Genomic DNA, 17,836 nt, shown 5'->3' with positions numbered 1-17,836 from the left:
TATGACAATCATCCTGAAAAATCCACTAAAACATAGACCTATGCATAGCCTAGTCCATTCAACAAACTCACCTGTGTCGTTCCTTGTACTTAGATGATCACCCAAAGACAAACGTAAATGCTGACCACAAGCCTGAAGGCTGGAGTCATTATCAAAGTTGTTTGTGATCCAGGTATGACATACTGTAAAAGGTACTGCTCTCTGATCACATTCGCACTGAGAAACTCACACTACTTATCCAGATGATCTTTTTCAATGACCTCATTGCTCAGGGAAGAATCATGCACCCAAACTTAGCAGAGCCAGGAAAAGGGAAGGAAAAAAAATAATCACTTGTAGCAGTTCAGATGTTGGTTCTCAATCCACACACCAAGAATAACAAACACTTTGCCTCAGAACAGCTCCAGATGGGGTAGAATAAAAAGAACATAGGAGAAGTGCAGTAACCCGCTCACCATTCCTCACTTTCCCAAGAACAAACTGCTAGTGTGACAACTGTCAGTTGTATATACAAATATATCATCATATTAAACAAACTGTTGTCTTTCTCACTCCAGTGGCTGTACCATGGAAGACATTTAATTTCAGGCATACCTAATGCAAATACAATAGTTAAGCTTTTCCCGGAATGCTTTTTTTTAATGACAGATGGCATTTTTAATGTTCAGCTTTATATCATGCAAACCTCCATCTAGTCAATCCATATGTAGTAACCACCCCCAGGCATAGATCACACAGCAGAACATAACCCTAAGCAGAATGTTGCTTCATTCATAAACATAAAAAGCTACTCAGGTATTGATTGTGTAACAGTCAGTCTGGGTAGGAAACGACCTGGACAAGCTAAGAAACAGAGTGAAAGAGGACCATGCTGCCACTGTGCCATGTAAATTCGGGGGTTTGAACTCCCCACTTCCCGCACAGACACAAATGTAATGAGGAAGGGCAAGACAATATGGACAGTTCTTCATTTTCACAGAATTAACTGCCATGCCAACGAAAATAACAGCTGGAAGCTTTACTGTGCAACTTTTCCCACCCACCAAAACTCAGGGGTCAATGCGCTTATGGAAAATCGCGATACCATTGAAAAGTACTATTAATAATTTGCATTTGCCGCAAGTATTTAACAAAATACAAAATCTAGGGCAACAGAGGAAAAAGACTATTTATGTGTTTCCCCTCCCTTTATTAGGTCTTCCTGCATATTAATAGAAAGGCTTTTTACAATGGTGAGAATCGCACTTTTTATATCAGAAGACTCGCCATTTAGCAAAAGCGGGTGTGGCAAGACTGTTCCGGAAATATGCGTTTGAAGTGTGCTCTAGACAGAGGGCCCTGCTTGTGTTTGTTTTGCAAGGAATTTACTCAGGATGCCGAGAACAAACTAGGCCTATGATCTATAAAAATCTGGCACCATTTCTCTTTCAATTTTCTATTTATTATCATCACAATAAGACTTCAGGAAGTTAAAATCCACAAGAAACAGTGTATATTCTAAAAACAGCTGTCTGCACTGCAATTATATGTCTTTCCTTCAGCAAACAGGTGCTTTTGAAGTTCTAGAATACCCATGCATGTATGCAGACTGGGAATTTGGCTGTTATGCAAAGCTAGATTTAGTCTTACCTAAAAAGTTTATTCTATATTGTTTTTTCAGACACCCCAGGTGAGTTAGCGCTACAGTGCTAACTCACCACAACAGGCTTGAAGGTGTCAAATAAAAACTGTTCCTTAGTGCCTTCAACAGACCTGTACTTTTCTCTCCAACTAGTATTGGTGAAGTGTTGCTTGTCAGTTGGTTAGAGCCACATCGAGAGTTTTGAGCCGGGAATGTCACCGACACTAGTAACAATCCAGCCTAAAACCAGGGAGACTTATCAGAGATTCTCCCAATGAGATACTCCCACATTGCAGCTGGTATCTATACTGTTTTGCTTGTCAAGGACTGTAGTTTTATCCTCTATTAACACCGAGGCCTTGAGCGAGGTATCTGCTACATCATTGACACAGGCCCCTGATCATCAAGCATCAAGATCATCAATTCTGTTCCTCATTTTGCAACTTCATGGACCAATCACAAACAAGAACAGTAAAGGTGACAGTAGACAATCTTGTTCAACTGCAGTCCCCACTTCGAATGCGTCTTTGAGCTACTTGCCAAAGACAACTTTGCAGGTCGTGTGATGGAATGTATTGTTGATACTATTAGTATCTCTGCTTTGATTCCTTATCTTTCACGGCTCTTTCCGTGTTACTGTATTAATAATTTGAGTGGGTTGTGGTTTGCCAAGTTGGTGATCATCTGATGATTGAAAAGGGGGATTTTAAAAAGAAGATACTTATTATCAAAATTAAAAGGGGAAGATGCTCAGGTACTCAATGTCTCCGATTCTACATATGGCTGACCCATCCCCTAGCACAGAACTTATCGTGCTCCCATAGCTGTTCGACAAAGCAAAGCAAAAACATTTAGTGATACAACTTTTTGTCGTTACGCTCCATGCCGCTGGAACAGCCTTCCTGAGGAGGCGAGAGCTGCTGAAAGTATATAAAATTTTTTTATGTAAATTAAAAACACAACTGCATAGTCTACTTTGTATGCAGTGACTCGTCAGTCAATGCTACATTATCACACAATTACAAAGGAGTGCCGTGACAATGAAGACCACAAAATAAGGCCGCACTCTGTGGCTACAAAGCTGACTCATCTTTATAATTACTGCTACTCTCAAGGGTTCCTGTGTTTAGAGATCTTCATTTTTTTATGGTATAATGTCTTACAGACATTGACAGCTGCTCGATTCTATATATTTATTTTTGCATATAGAGAAAAAATTAAATTATCTACTTCATTTTCCCCCATTAGCTACACATGGTAAAATTTAAGCAAACTTTATTTCTGGTCAGGTTAAACACCTTTTACAAGGGTACAATGGACAAGAGCCTGCAGAAATTTACCATAGTCAATAGGTCAGGTCTGTATACCTGTTGGCCCACTTTGGCACTACAGGAATTAGCAGATACAGGCTTCTGAGAAGCCAGGCGAATTCTGCCACATACTGTGCCACCTCTTTTAAGCCTTTCATATCCTTTGTTACCAAAAGATCAGGGCATCCTGCCACTGCACCTATTCATCTAGCCAGAATGCTGGCTTTGTCTTCAGCCTTCTTGGGTTACCACACAATAACTAACGTCTACATTACAAAATGGCTTAACTGAAACACATCCAGTTTCACACACTTGATGCAGTCAGACAGGCATAGCGGGCTTTTACAGTTAATTCTGTAATATAATAATAATAATCTCTACAGCAAATGCAATTTTTATTTATACCATTCTTTGGAAATATACTGTACAAAAGGTGCAAACTCAAGGTGCTACCGGACCATATATGGTGGCAGTTCGTCGAACAAACTAAAAATAGAGTTCCCTATATTAGGTACATCTAAGTTTTTCAAAGTAACATGCACAGCAATGCCTTCCTGTTAAAATGGTTGTGTATATTAAGTGTGACAAGAGAAAAAAAGTTAAGAGAACTGAAAATGGTCAGTTTAATGCCTAAAGTTCATAATAAGCTAAAGACAACCAAACCTAAGAGTGCCTGCTAAGGTTATAACATTATTTTTTCCATCTCCTGAAGCTGATCAACCTTTGCATCTTTTTAATATGCATCCACTCTAATCAAGCTCCTCCTGCATTTGAGGCAAGTTGGTTAGGTTTGAGAATGACCAGGCAGAGGTGATTTGTCAGAACAGTCAGCACCGATAAACAGGGTCCGTACCACAAATTTAACTCTACTTTACGCAGCAGTAAAGTTGTCACAGCAATGAGAGACTCTGGCTTGACTACTCCTACTCCCAACAGAGCCACGATATCGTATTGTGACCCCAGGCAAAGTGGAGTAGTGCTGGGTGCTCTGAATTAAAACAGATAACCTTCTTTTTTTTCCTACTAAAATGAATAGGAGCAATTACACAAAAAAGCTGAAGTTTCATAGGCATACAAACAGTAATAAGTAAACAAGCCGCCTGCACTGGTATAATGTGTATAATGTTCTTACATTATATGCTTAAGTATGCTTAATAAAGGTATGAAGTCATAGGATCAACGATAGGCCTTCATGCAAAAAATACCTAATTTTTCTTGTTAGTTGTACTTTCAGAATGATCTTCCTACTTCTTGAAGCATACATATTAACTCATAGGCAAAAGTGGATACTCATCTTTACCAACTGCACGGTAAGCTCCACAACAGTACAGTGTTTATGCTATAATTATATAAACCAATAAATGTGATAAGCAATCCCTTCTGACAAGGTACACATAAAGTACGCTTGGGTGATAGAAAACACATCATCAACTGTTTCGTTCAATCAATCGATCGCTTTTATTGTCACATCACATTGCTGGTACACTGGTACAGCACATGTGAGTGAAATTCTTGTGTGCGAGCTCCACAAGCAGTAGTGGTGTACAAAATATACAAATACAAAATATAAGAATAAATATGTACATGAGTGAATACAAATACAATATATACATTTATATACATATACATATATATACATATATATATATATATGTATGTGTGTGTGTGTCTATATGTGTATTCAGTAATCATTATAGGTCAATAGATGCAGCTCTCCATTTAATTTGCAGAATAAATTTATTTATAAATATAAATTTATTTAAGATGACATGAAAAATTTTTTGTTTGAAGTCTACGAGTAGTTAAAGTAAAACCGTGAATAATGGTTTTACTCACTTGTTGTGGGTCATGAGAGTAGATGGGGATGTTTCTGATGTGATACACATCTTCAAGCCCTGAAAGTGAAACTAGTTCTGTCCCATAGGCGAGTGAGGGGGAACACAGCCTCATTCATACTGTAAATCTGCCCTGGCTGAAGATTCCCAGCCAGCTGCTCTGCTTACACACCTCATCACATGTTAACTAAAGCACAAGAAGTACAAGGCACTAGGAAATCAGCCCATTACAGGGCACACACTCATACTATAGGCAACTTAGAGACACCAGATCAACTAACTGAATGGAGAAACCACAGTACCTGGGAGAAGCCTGCATGACCCGGAGAAAATGCGCACACACAGAACGGAGATTCAAAGAGATTCAAGAGATTCAAGAGATTCAAACCCCGACCCCTGTGAAAGTATGATCAGTCTTACATACTGAGCCAATCTGTCAATCTGAAAATAAAATAAAACATGAAACGACGGGCAAAACATTTGGACGACGGGCTAAACATGTGTCCGCATGCCAGCTTTTTAGTACTATATGGGTAAAACAGACACATAACCATCTGAAAACTGTCTGTGGTAACACCTTCTCTGTTTAGGCCCAACACTTGTGGAAGCACAGGTGTACCGCACTGGTTTTCCCAATAACCCTGTACTGATTCATACTGGCTGCCATAATGATCATTTAGTTATGTTGATACTTAATGTCACGCCAGCAACTAGGACTACATTCATGGCAAGAGCACATGGATATTAAACCAAATTCAAGAAGCAAAAGGGTAACAACTTCATAAATAACCAAAGCATTTTCAATAGATAAAACAATGTAAATACAATGCTACGTTTATCCATCGATCCATCGATCCATCCATTTTCCAAACCGCTTATCCTACTGGGTTGCGGGGGGTCCGGAGCCTATCCCAGAAGCAATGGGCACGAGGCAGGAAACAACCCAGGATGGAGGGCCAGCCCATCGCAGGGCACACTCACACACCATTCTAAATAAATAATAATAACAATAATAATAATAATATATAAATGTAAAAGGAGTGTTACATACAGGACATAAAGGTAGATCTTCACCTGTAAGTAAAGACATGTGAGTCAGCCGGGTTCGGCCCACATAACACTTTATACGACCTGGTCCCATCGATTTCAACTAATTTCAGCTTTCCAATAATTGGACTTTTATCATCAACGTTTTCATTCCATTCTGTTTGTAATATTTCCTTTACTTGAGAAAAGAGCAGTTTTGACATCTGAAGGTGATATAATCATCAGTCTTACAAAAAACTAAAAGAAAAGCCAGCACCAGACTTCAGACTCCCCTGGTCATCGGGAGGCAAGTGGTGTGACATCTGCATGCTACGGGGGAGTGTGATGAAAGAAGGGCAAGAGGCTTGCGCTTCCCTAAGCATGGTCAGAAACTGCAGTGTAAGTACAAAGCAGAGACGGAAGGAACGAATCCAATAGCAGTGTCACCTTCAAGGGTGACAGTTACTGTATACGGCCACAATTACCAAAGAAATACACAAGACAGACAGACATGCTCAGGTCATGTGGGAAAGGTGGGAAAATCTCATCTACTGTAGAAATGGCCTCGGTGAAGGTGTTTGCTGCAACTCCCTAATTAGATGACTAATTAGACTACTAATTGGCTGAGAGTCCTCACACCTGGGTTTGAACAGTTGACCTAAAGGTTATCCCACAAACCTACATACACACCGGCCCTCTGCGGATAAGATTGCCCACCTCTGTTCTGAATGATGCAAAACACAACAGCTTGTTTAATTTTCAGCTCCTACAGGTAGATCTCCCTCCTGATCTTTGCCCCCTCCACAAAATACAGGCTCAGAGTTTGTTGGAATACCCTGGCCCATAAAACAAAGCTTAATGACAAAATGATCTGGAGGACACAAAGTTACTTCTACATACACAGCAGGCAGCTCTGTTTCCTAGCTGTCTGGCGATCAGTGGTGTCTACTGTGGTACTGTGTACAGTGTAGCCTCCGGTAGGGTTGCCACTCATCCTTCATTATACAGGATTGACATTTCATTTTCTAATATAGGACAATCCCATATTATAAGGGATGGGTTGCAGCCCTAGCCTCAGTATAATGCAATTAAGCAGGTAACCATGATAATTCCTACACAATAACTATGCATCTGGGGTCTGTATTACAATGCAGGATTTCTTGTACCTTGATTTAAGGTATCCCAGTTTAAAAGGATTCCATCTTCACTTACATTTAGCCCAGACTACTTCAGATCAGATAAGTTATCTACAGTGTAGCCAAAAATTATTAATTTGTACACTTTGAAATAAAAAGTCAAAAATGCAAATGAAATTGAGGATATTGAACAATACATTTTAAAAATGGTCTTAAAATGTTACAGTTATGTGTGAGTTATGTAAAGAAACAAGAAAAGCTTTTATTCAAAACATATTCTGGAACTGTTTTCAAATTATGAAGTTTATTGCCAAACAATTATTTGTACACCTAGCAATTGGGAGTTTTCTTAAAACCCTGCTCAGTATTTAGTAGGCCCTCCTTCGGCAGCAATAACAGCATGTAGCCTCTTGGGCGTAGTTTCAGCAAGCGTGCTGCAAATGGCCAGATCAAGGCTCTCTGATGTGCGGTGGAGCGTGTCCTTCAAATTCTCTTTGTTTTTTTGCTGGGTCTGCTGGGTATTACCTCTCTATCTCAGCCCAGAGGTACTCAGTAGTATGGAGATCCAGACTTTGTGGGGGCCACTCGAGCATTTTCACCTTATTCTTGGTGGAAAAAGGCTTTCATATGTTTTGCAGTGTGCTTGGGGCGGTTATCTTGTTGGAAAATGTAGTGACGTCCAAGCAGTTTAGCAGCAGATGTGATGATATGGGTAGAGAGGATCTCAGAATTCATGATGCCTTCAATAAAATGCAAATTGCCGACACCGCAAGCAGCCATGCAACCCCAAACCACTACTCTCCCAAGACCATGCCTGAAGGTTGGATTTAAGGACTAGATTCCTCCTTTGCGTTGCTCTCTGACCATACAATTAATTTCCAGAAGTTGACAGGCTTCTTTGAAGATGTTCTTTGACAAATTTCAGATGTTTCAGTTTGTTCTTTTTACTTATAAATGGCTTCTTACGAGGAACCCTGCCATGCGGCCCACGTTCGTTCAGCCTGCTCTTTATTGTTTGTGTGCAAACCTAAATCCCAGTAGCCTCCTTCAGTTGCTTTGCTATTTGTGTAGCAACCTTTGGTTTTTCATTGCAAGCTCATCGATGTACCTATCTGTCCTTGGGCAGGTCTTTCTCTTTCTCCATCTTCCCTCCAAAGTAATGATTTCACCAGTCTTCGTAAATTTCTGAATGATGTAGTGCACGGTTGCGTGCCTCATATCAAGTCTGGTGGCAATTTTTTTAACAGAAAGACCCTGACCGTGAAATTTTATGATTCTTTCCCTCAGTGCATTGGGTATTTCAACAGTTTTAGCCATGTTGGGAAACTGAAATAAGTCTACAAATGCTTGTGTGGAGAATGACCACCAGGGCTACTTGTAGAAACTAAGGGCAGGCAATTACCTGCCTGTTTGAAACATCTGCCGTTTTATGTTGGGTTAAATAATCTCTATCGACTGAGAACTCCTCCCATTGTCACCTATTCGTCCAACTCTAGGAATGGCCAGGTGCACAAAAAATTATTTGAAGGAAATAAATGACATAATTTGAATACGATTGCACAATATGTTTGCATAAAAGTTTCTTGATTCTTTAAATAGCACACAAATAGTGGTAACATTTTTGACAATTTTTAAAGTTTGTTCTTCAATATCCTCTATTTCATTTCCTCTTTTGACCATTTTTTCATATTGCACTAATAATTTTTGTCTACACCGTAGTTAACCAACAAATCTCACTTCATGATACCGGGCCCTGGGAATATCTACAAACCTTGTCATATAACTGTTGCTTGACAACTGCAGAAAAATCCATCCATTTATACAACCATCAATATGCCCCTTATTCAGTCTGGTGCCCATCCCAGGGAGCAGAGGACAGATTGCCAATCAATCAGAAAATGAAGTGTATATACATAAAAAATAACAATATGGCTATATTAAATGATTTCAATTGGTGTAGAGTGGAATTAATAAGCATTTTAAACTATCTGTTCATATGGATCATTGCCATTTATACACAAGAAACAATGACTGTTAAAAATAAGGTTGCCTTCCTAGGATGGCAAGAGGGCAATAAAACCCAGTGAAGTATTTCAGATAATACATTTGTTGCAAAACAGGAATGAACCCATGCAAAAGACGGACTGACCCAGAAACTCTGAAAGGACCAAACACTGCTCAACAGTTTTTTCCCCTCACTAGAAAATTTGACACCCATTTATCATTTAGTTAACATAATGTCGGTGACGTGTCCTTTTGTCCTGATTGACAGTTTCAGCTATGCCTTTAGATGGCGTTTGTTAAAGAAACAGAGGACACCATTCCATATTCACGAAGGCAATAGTATATAATTCTGTTAGAAGAAACACTCGCAAATACCTGGGTATGAGGCGCAAATCGCTTCTGTAGGCCCTAAATAACTGGAATATCGATTCATAGGTTCACATGGAAAACGATCTGCGACGATGACAGTTTGGTACAGGTGTTTAACCGGCAATAACCCCGAGCCGGAAGGTACAATACACAGCCCAAAACGGCTTTCATTTCTTTAAACACAAAAATAGCACTTTCTCCTTTGCTTAGGTGCAGCACAGGCTACCGAATTTCATTCGACATAGAAGCAGCACATATAAACGATAGATCTCGTTCGCAAGAAACGAACAGAACATCATCAGTCTCATAACCATGTTAGCTGTATCCGCCTGATATGTACACGCAGAGTCAATCTCTGATTCCAGTGGAAAAATTAAAATAGTGAATATTACACGAAATATTACGATCCTCTCAATCACCATTATTATTGTTGTTAGCTTTACCTCAATAATCTTAATTCCAGAAAACGCGACTCTTCAACGAAAGACACAGAATCGTTAAAAAACCACGCTTTAGTCAGGTGTCAATCTTGAATGGTTTCCTGGTGTCTACTGACAGAGCTCAACCCAGATATTCCATTTATATAACCTAAATATTTAGCTTTTTTTTATTTCCCCGGTGCATGCACCTAACACTTCAAGCGTCTCGTGCTTCAAGCACACCCACTTTGGCACGAAAGCGCAAGAGCATCGCACGAGCTGCTCCCTTGTATCTCATGCGCCCCGTGATTTCCCCATCAGTGGAAACTTAAAGCGTGACTCTGCTACTTACAAGATTTTGCGCACGGGTCTCTTTATCGTCATCGTATCATCGTTTTAGTTCAGATTTCGTAAAAAGAAATATGCTTAATAAAGATCTTCCATCCGCTACAGCCCATTCATTCCACAGACAATGCTGCCAGCAGATTCATTTCGCTGTGTACCACTCACTTCCTAAGACATTGCTATCCAATGAGAAAGCATGCCTCGATGGCGCTATAGTATTTGAACCAATAGATGTAATATCACGTGACTCGTCTGCTTGTACTTTAAGTATCATCTATAAGCGGCAATCTGCTATCTATGTAAAAAATTGTGTTGGTCACTGTATAAGGCCTTTTGAAATTGTGGTAATAATAGAGGTCAAATCACACTGTAGGTTGAAAAATTCTGGTTTATGGTTTAGTGATGTTTTTGGAATTTTTCCACATTTACTTTGATAAGATCTTTTGTGGTTTCAGTTCTAATATAGCACAGAGAAGGTAAATAAGGGAATAACATCACACTCCTGTTTCACACACACACAAAACGTATTTGTCTTTTAAGGAAATTAAACATGCAGTCTCAAGTATATGAAAAAAAACACTACCCTCCTCTAATTAACAGCTCAGATATAAGGGATATCTTTGGGAAAATATCAGCTAGGTCTGATTTGGACTAATATAATTCTTAACCAATTTTAGCACTTTCTCCATTGTTAAGACATAGACAAGGAAAGGTCACCACTAATCAACTGCTTGATTGACTGACTGATTTATCGATTGTATGAACAGATAGGTCACTGTGTGTGTGAATGTGTGGCACAGTGTTGGCTGCCTTGTGCCCTTTGCCTCCTGAGAAAGTCAGAAAGTTTCCTGTCACCCTGTTTAGCATAAACAGTTTGAAGATGGATAAAAAAAAAGTAATTTGTGATGTGTGCAACGAGAGGAGGGCAATTACTGGATAGACAGGCATTCATTTTCTGTTGACTAAATTAACCAAATGAATTATGTATTATAATTCATTTGTTCACTGCTTCATATATAATATACAAGTCTTGTTTAAAGATGTGACAACATTCAATATTGAAAAATGTAAACATCCCAGATCTGAGTAAATCTAGCTGAATACCTCATAGGACTAGACCCAGCAGTCCTTTTTACAGTCAGTATAGCTGAAGCAATGCATGTTATTCCAAGTCTTTAATGTGCTGAGAGAGCAATAAATACTACAGAACAAATTATTTCCATACATTCAAAGCTACCCCAAAAAAACAACAGAAATGTTTGAATAAACTGAAACCACTGACACAGCTGTAATGATCTTAGAAGAATTCAGCTTATGAATGACAGAATTATGGACACTGACTCTTTTATGTGAGGCCACGCTTACTAAGGGGAGAAACGGTTCCGTCGGTGTCAAACTGAGATGGAAACTTTATTCAGTAACCTTGCAGTAAAAACTGTAAGTTTCTCTGTATGTCCCTCTTTACATGTCATTTGCTTATGGTCTCACTTAAGGCTAACATGAGGGTATAAGTGTTGCCTTTATAGGAGCGGACAGTGCAGTAACTGTAGTATTCTCCCCATATTTGCATGAATGCTTATACATATGGTGGTTACTGTCTTCCTCTTAGACTGCCTGGGTGTCTGTGTCAGTTGAGTGACGCCACATGCAGGGTATCTGTAAAGTATGCATGTTATTCTTGTGCATTTAATGAGGTGGATGTTTAAAATACTTCCTCTAAAATGTGTTGTGAATGTCGTGCAAGTCATGCAATTCCAAATAATTCAGTGTTCCTCACATGAGTTTTCGTTGATGTTGGCAGACTTCTTGAGTGGCCAAGTTTTGCTTACCTGCACAATAGGATGAACTGGTCTTACTGGTCTAATAATGAGTGGTGCAAGAGTGACATTTAGCTTAGTTCATTCACTGAAATTTTTTCAAAGTATACAGCCGTGTAAAACAATTTAATTTTTTTTTTTGCAAATTGCAGCCTGGTTCTTTTCTGTTTCTCATTGATGAAGTGCTTCTTCCTTTCCACATGGGACTACAGTACCTGGGAGAAGCCTGCATGATGCAGAAAGGGCACTTGATGTCATACTACGATAGATGAGAAACTGTCAGATAAGTTACTGGTTATCTCTGGCATTAGAAAGTTGCTACCGCCTTTTACAGCACGTGGCTGGTTTCTGGTTTTTCCAGTGTTTCCTGTTTCACCTTATTCTTGTGTACTTCTGCCTTAGAAATGTTGAACCTTGAAGCATCCTGCTGCTCAGCGTAGCCTCCTGCCAGCAGAACCAGGATTATACCAGGATTTAAAAATGCTGAGTTGTTTGTTTTGTTTGTAAACAGTGGTCTCTTATTCTACGGCTGTATATACTGTCTTCTGAAACTGAGGCCCTAAATAAATTGATGTTCATGTATGAACAGGGGAACAGTGACTTTAGAATTTCATAGTGTGCTCTACTGCCAGTACCATGGACTTTGGGTATACCATTGAGTCATCAGGCCTGCATGGAATATACAGCATCTAGAACAGTGGTCTTCAACCCTGAATTTTTCCAATCCTTCAACCCCTGATTGTTACAATCAACTAGGAATGTCTTTATGATCTCAGTCAACCTGTTGGCAACCACTGATCTAGAAGGTGGGGGGTGTGAATAACTGACCAAATGGGGGAACAGTGTTCACAGACTGTTCCTTGTGTGACTGGGTAATTTTGCTTGTGCACCATCATTGTCATGTTTTCCAGAGTATTACAGAAAAAGCTCATTATAATATTTACCCCGTACAGATTCAATACTAAGCTGAAAACTCAAATTCAATTTAAATAGGAAGCTGGATGGATGGATAGAATTTTAAAAAAAAGTAACTTAGTGAGTAAACAAAATTTACTACAGTGGAGTATAATGAGTGAAGCTATCTGTTTGGCAGGCTGGACTGAACTGTATAGCATGGGATTGGACAGGGAACAAAATTTTTATCTGAGCATCAAATTTAGAGATAAGATTTGGTAGGAACTGGAGAGACAACCACAGACAAAACTCTTGTCTGAAAAGACAAGATGCATAAGCATGCCTGGACGTGTGACATGCCCCCACATGGCGACATATTTTGTGGCTCCAAGTCACTTTAGAGTAGCTTTCCTGTTTGTCTGACTACAGCAAGTTCATCTGACTCAGTATGTTACCCTACTGCCCCTAGTATTTGCGGACTATAAATATGTTAACTTTCAAAATGACATTGAGTACAATGATTTATTTTTAAAAGACTGTTATATCCATGGTTCTCCACATGTTGTCGTGGGGTTTCCTCCGGATACTCCGGTTTCCCCCCACAGTCCAAAAACATGCTGAGTCTGATTGGAGTTGCTAAATTGCCCGTAGGTGTGCATGTGTGAGTGAATGGTGTGTGAGTGTGCCCTGCGATGGGCTGGCCCCCCATCCTGGGTTGTTCCCTGCCTCGTGCCCATTGCTTCCTGTATAGGCTCCGGACCCTCCGCGACCCAGTAGGATAAGCGGTTTGGAAAATGGATGGATGGATGGATGGATGTTATATCCATGCTGAATTTCATTCAAAGTCAAAGTCTCGACATGGAGCTAGATATTATTAAGGAAATGGTACACAACATGCATACATATACAGTACTGTGCAAAAGCCTTAGGCAGCCAAAAAAAAAGAATTATGTTTAAATAATCATGTTGATGTAAAACTATGCTGTTACATCTAGCAAAGTGTGTCAGCTTAGCCATTTCAAACCCTCTGCTAAAATAACCCTGTTATTTCCAGCAACCATACAACACACCCGTGTATTTTTTGACCTGACCACTAGCCCACCTCATATATCTATTCAATATCTCGTTCACTTTTTTTTAACTAATTAAGTCAATTAATACAATGCTGAGCTTAAAGCCGACAAAGGCGATAATCACCTGTCAATCACTGTCAAACACTGGCACTGTGTAACTTGTTCATCATTATCGATTACTGATGATATCGTAGAATTATAAATGCTCAGTCTCGAGTGCTGAACGCTGCTGTGCAGCCCAGTGCTAGAAAAAGCCAGCTGCTCTGTTTACACACATAGTCACATGTTTTGCAGTGACTATTAATACGATTCTTTTAACTAGAGAATAATATCTGACAAAGACTTTGTTATTCATCCATCTTCCAACAGCTTATCCATTACTAGACCATGGGGAACCCAGAGTCTACTTCAACAAGTACAGGACACAAGGAAGGGAATACCTTACCTTACAGGAAATCAGCCCATTACAGGGCACACACTCATACTATAGGCAACTTAGAGACACCAGATCAACTAACTGAATGGAGAAACCACAGTACCTGGGAGAAGCCTGCATGATGCAGAAAGAACACACAAACTCCATATACTCAGAACAGAGGTGGAATTCAAACCTTGAGTACGATCAAGTACGATCAGTCCTACTTGTTGAGCCACTCTGCTGATGTGAAAATAAAATAAAATTTGATTTGGTGATCAATGATGACACACCACAGCATACAGTGTACAACAACAAAATGTGTCCTCTGCATTTAACCCATATGTGACATTGTGACATAGCAGGGGACAGCTAACTCAGTGCCTGGGGAGCAGTGCTTGGGGGCGGGCCACCCACTGCTCCACCACATGAAACAAAACAAGAAATAATCCTCAGTTTTTCTGTGCATTGCACAGGGGGTAGAGGCATGATGCAGGGAAGTGGTGCAGAGATGACTGTCAACTTATCCGACAGTTTATCATGAATTGGAGGATGACATCAAGTGATCTTCAGAGGGAATGGGAAACATTAAGTGCAGTTGTGAAGTGCACTGCTAATACAGTTTATATCAGGCTCCTAGAAACAGGACTGAAGACCTATAAAGCAAGGAAGCAGCCCTTCATTAATGAGAAGCAGGGAAGAGCCAGGCAGTAGCCTGCAAAGAAATATACATATTTCACAGGCACATCCCCATAAACTGAGAAATGAGTAAAACAAAAAAATTGTGCTGTGATCTTAAATTTTTTTACACGGCTGTATACTTTGAAAAAATTTCAGTGAATGAACTAAGCAAAATGTCACTCTTGCACCGCTCATTATTTCAAAGACCAGTTCATCCTATTGTGCAGGTAAGCAAAACCTGGCCACTCAAGAAGTCTGCCAACATCAACGAAAACTCATGTGAGGAACACTGAATTATTTGGGATTGCATGACTTGCACGACATTCACAACACATTTTAGAGGAAGTATTTTTAACATCCACCTCATTAAATGCACAAGAATAACATGCATACTTTACAGATACCCTGCATGTGGCGTCACTCAACTGACACAGACACCCAGGCAGTCTAAGAGGAAGACAGTAACCACCATATGTATAAGCATTCATGCAAATATGGGGAGAACACTACAGTTACTGCACTGTCTGCTCCTATAAATTGAGAAATGAGTGAAACAAAAAATTGTGCTGTGGTCTTTTCCAGAGCTATATATCATGTTAATTTTGATTATGTTCATCTACATATTATACCGAATTAACTCTATTCTTAATATGCTTACCGTATGTGAAAAATATAATGTGTATATACTGGAGGTGTAGCAATAGTAGCAATAATCAATATTTATGTATAAGGACACACTTTTTCCAGTTTATCGTGATCAACTTTTATCACTTTGAAATGTTTATTCCCATTTTCACATTTATTGAACATGGAATAATATATGAACAAAGATATCTTAGTGCGTGATGCCCTAGCAGGAAATTTTAGGAGAACTGAGGGGCCCTGTGCAAGGAACCTTGAAAAGGTAGCAAGATAGATAAGAGCCAAGCTAAAAGGAACAAAAAGATCAGCAAACAAGAAACATCTGGCAAGTTCATGTAGGGACATCACCCGCAGTAGAGGTATAAAAATGGATCTTGATTTGGGATGGGGGGCTTTTCCTGCATTGCTTGCAGGGAGCCCCTGTGCACACAAACTAAATAAACCAGACACTTTTTAACTTCCACAGTGGCTCTGTGTGCATACATGTGTGTGTGTGTGTGTGTGTGTGTGTGTGGACATTGTTTGTCTTCCCTGTGTTCCTGTGAGTTTCCGTAAGGTACTCTGATTTCCTACTACGGCCCCAAACATGCAGAATTGTGTGTCCTGCGATAGACTGGCATCACATTCAGAGAGTCTCATGCATCCAGGCTCCAGGCTCACCATCATCAAATGGTCTAGTAGACTGATTGGTGAGTCACAGCTCAACCTAGAATCCCTGTATACAAGACAGTTGAAGCAGACAACTGAGTTGATTTCAAATGACTCTATCTATCTATCTATCTATCTATCTATCTATCTATCTATCTATCTATCTATCTATCTATCTATCTATCTATCTATCTATCTATCTATCTATCTATCTATCTATCTATCTATCTATCTATCTCTATCGCTTTACTTTTAAGTTGTTTAGTAAGGTCTGAAACCATCAGCTCGTATTGTGTGTCAGTTGTTTGCATTGTTCATGAAATGTCTGTCAAGATGGATAATGACCGCTGTAAGCCAAATGTACCTCCATGTATCTGAACCTCACCACGACCCATTTCAGTATAATAGCTATGGATAATTGGTCTTTAATATTTTATTTGTTATGTATGTAACTTAGCAAGTCACTAAAACGATTAATCACTAAAACACGTTTCATTACTCAATATCTGAAAAAGATTAAAGATAGAATTATTAATAATGAATGAATCAATTTTTGGTTAATCTTATTTATTTGACTGAATCAATCGATCATTTTAGAAGATAAATCGCTCATTTGATTAAACTAAAAAACAAGAATCACTTTAGCAACATACTGTAGTACTAAATATGTTCTTCCTCTTTTGACTCTTCACTTTTGGCCTTTGGAACTATTCTCTGTCCATAGCAGCTTGGCTGCTCATTGAGCCCAGGAGAATAACATTCATTTCTGCCAACAGAATTATAGCATAAATCACTTGAGCACACAAGTACTGTATTAAAAAACATTTGAGGACAGAAGGAGTCCTCCAGACTCCTGGGCGCCAGGTCCCAGTTTCGTACTTTTCTTGCTTTCAAGCCTCAGGTCACTGGCAAGCATCTTAGGCCAGGAAATATAATTTCCGTCCATTCATGTCAATCTCTCCTGTTCACTCTAGTGTAGTTATAGAGCATGAGGGAACGAACAGTTTTTTTGTTATGTATCCTATGTCAGATTGCATATTCACTGTGAGGACTTCAGATAAGGGCTCTGCAACATTGCCTGCCAGCACTGGTCCACCTCACAGGAGATACCAGAAATTTCCAGTAGTGTTCCATCAGACCCCATAATTTGCAGGAGGTTTTTGGACATTGGCAGTAATTATCAAGTCAACCTTGTGACCTCACACAACTAGGAACACTTAACTTTAATCCATAGTAACCCATCCATCCATCTGTCCGACCATCCATCCATCCATCCATCCATCCATCCATCTATCCATCCATCCATCCATCCATCCATCTTTTGTACCCACTTGTTCCATTCAGGGTTGTGGGGGGCCCTTGGACATGTATCAGTTGCTTTCATACAATTCTCTGCCGTTTTATAACATTATCATTGCTTATGTCATGTCAGTCAAAATGAATTATACTTTTGGATGCTGAATAGTCGTTTACATTTTCATTGCTTCATTCATTAGATATAGAATTGTTGAATTAGTTATCAAATTCTGTCAAGCAAATTTTATACCTTTATGACCAGCAGAGTCATGCAGAGGGTGGATTCGCCACTCCAGGAGATACTT

At 39.5% G+C, this 17,836-nt stretch overlaps 1 protein-coding gene across 4 annotated transcripts in view; it reads right to left on the bottom strand.

The window, feature by feature from the left end:
- Window positions 1–10,228, bottom strand: part of LOC125727564 (solute carrier organic anion transporter family member 4A1-like) — a 28,888-nt gene extending 18,660 nt beyond the window's left edge. For 2 of the 4 annotated variants that reach the window (XM_049004377.1, XM_049004374.1), the window contains exon 1: window positions 10,073–10,228. The gene's annotated coding sequence lies outside the window, so the exon portion shown is untranslated. The other 2 variants (XM_049004376.1, XM_049004375.1) reach the window with 2 other exon arrangements.
- Window positions 10,229–17,836: the final 7,608 nt, after the last annotated feature.

Source organism: Brienomyrus brachyistius, unplaced genomic scaffold (assembly GCF_023856365.1).
Source record: "Brienomyrus brachyistius isolate T26 unplaced genomic scaffold, BBRACH_0.4 scaffold102, whole genome shotgun sequence".
NCBI classification, from domain to species: Eukaryota; Metazoa; Chordata; class Actinopteri; order Osteoglossiformes; family Mormyridae; genus Brienomyrus; species Brienomyrus brachyistius.
Note: the sequence above shows the minus strand (reverse complement) of the source record. Positions and strands in the feature narration are given on the sequence as shown.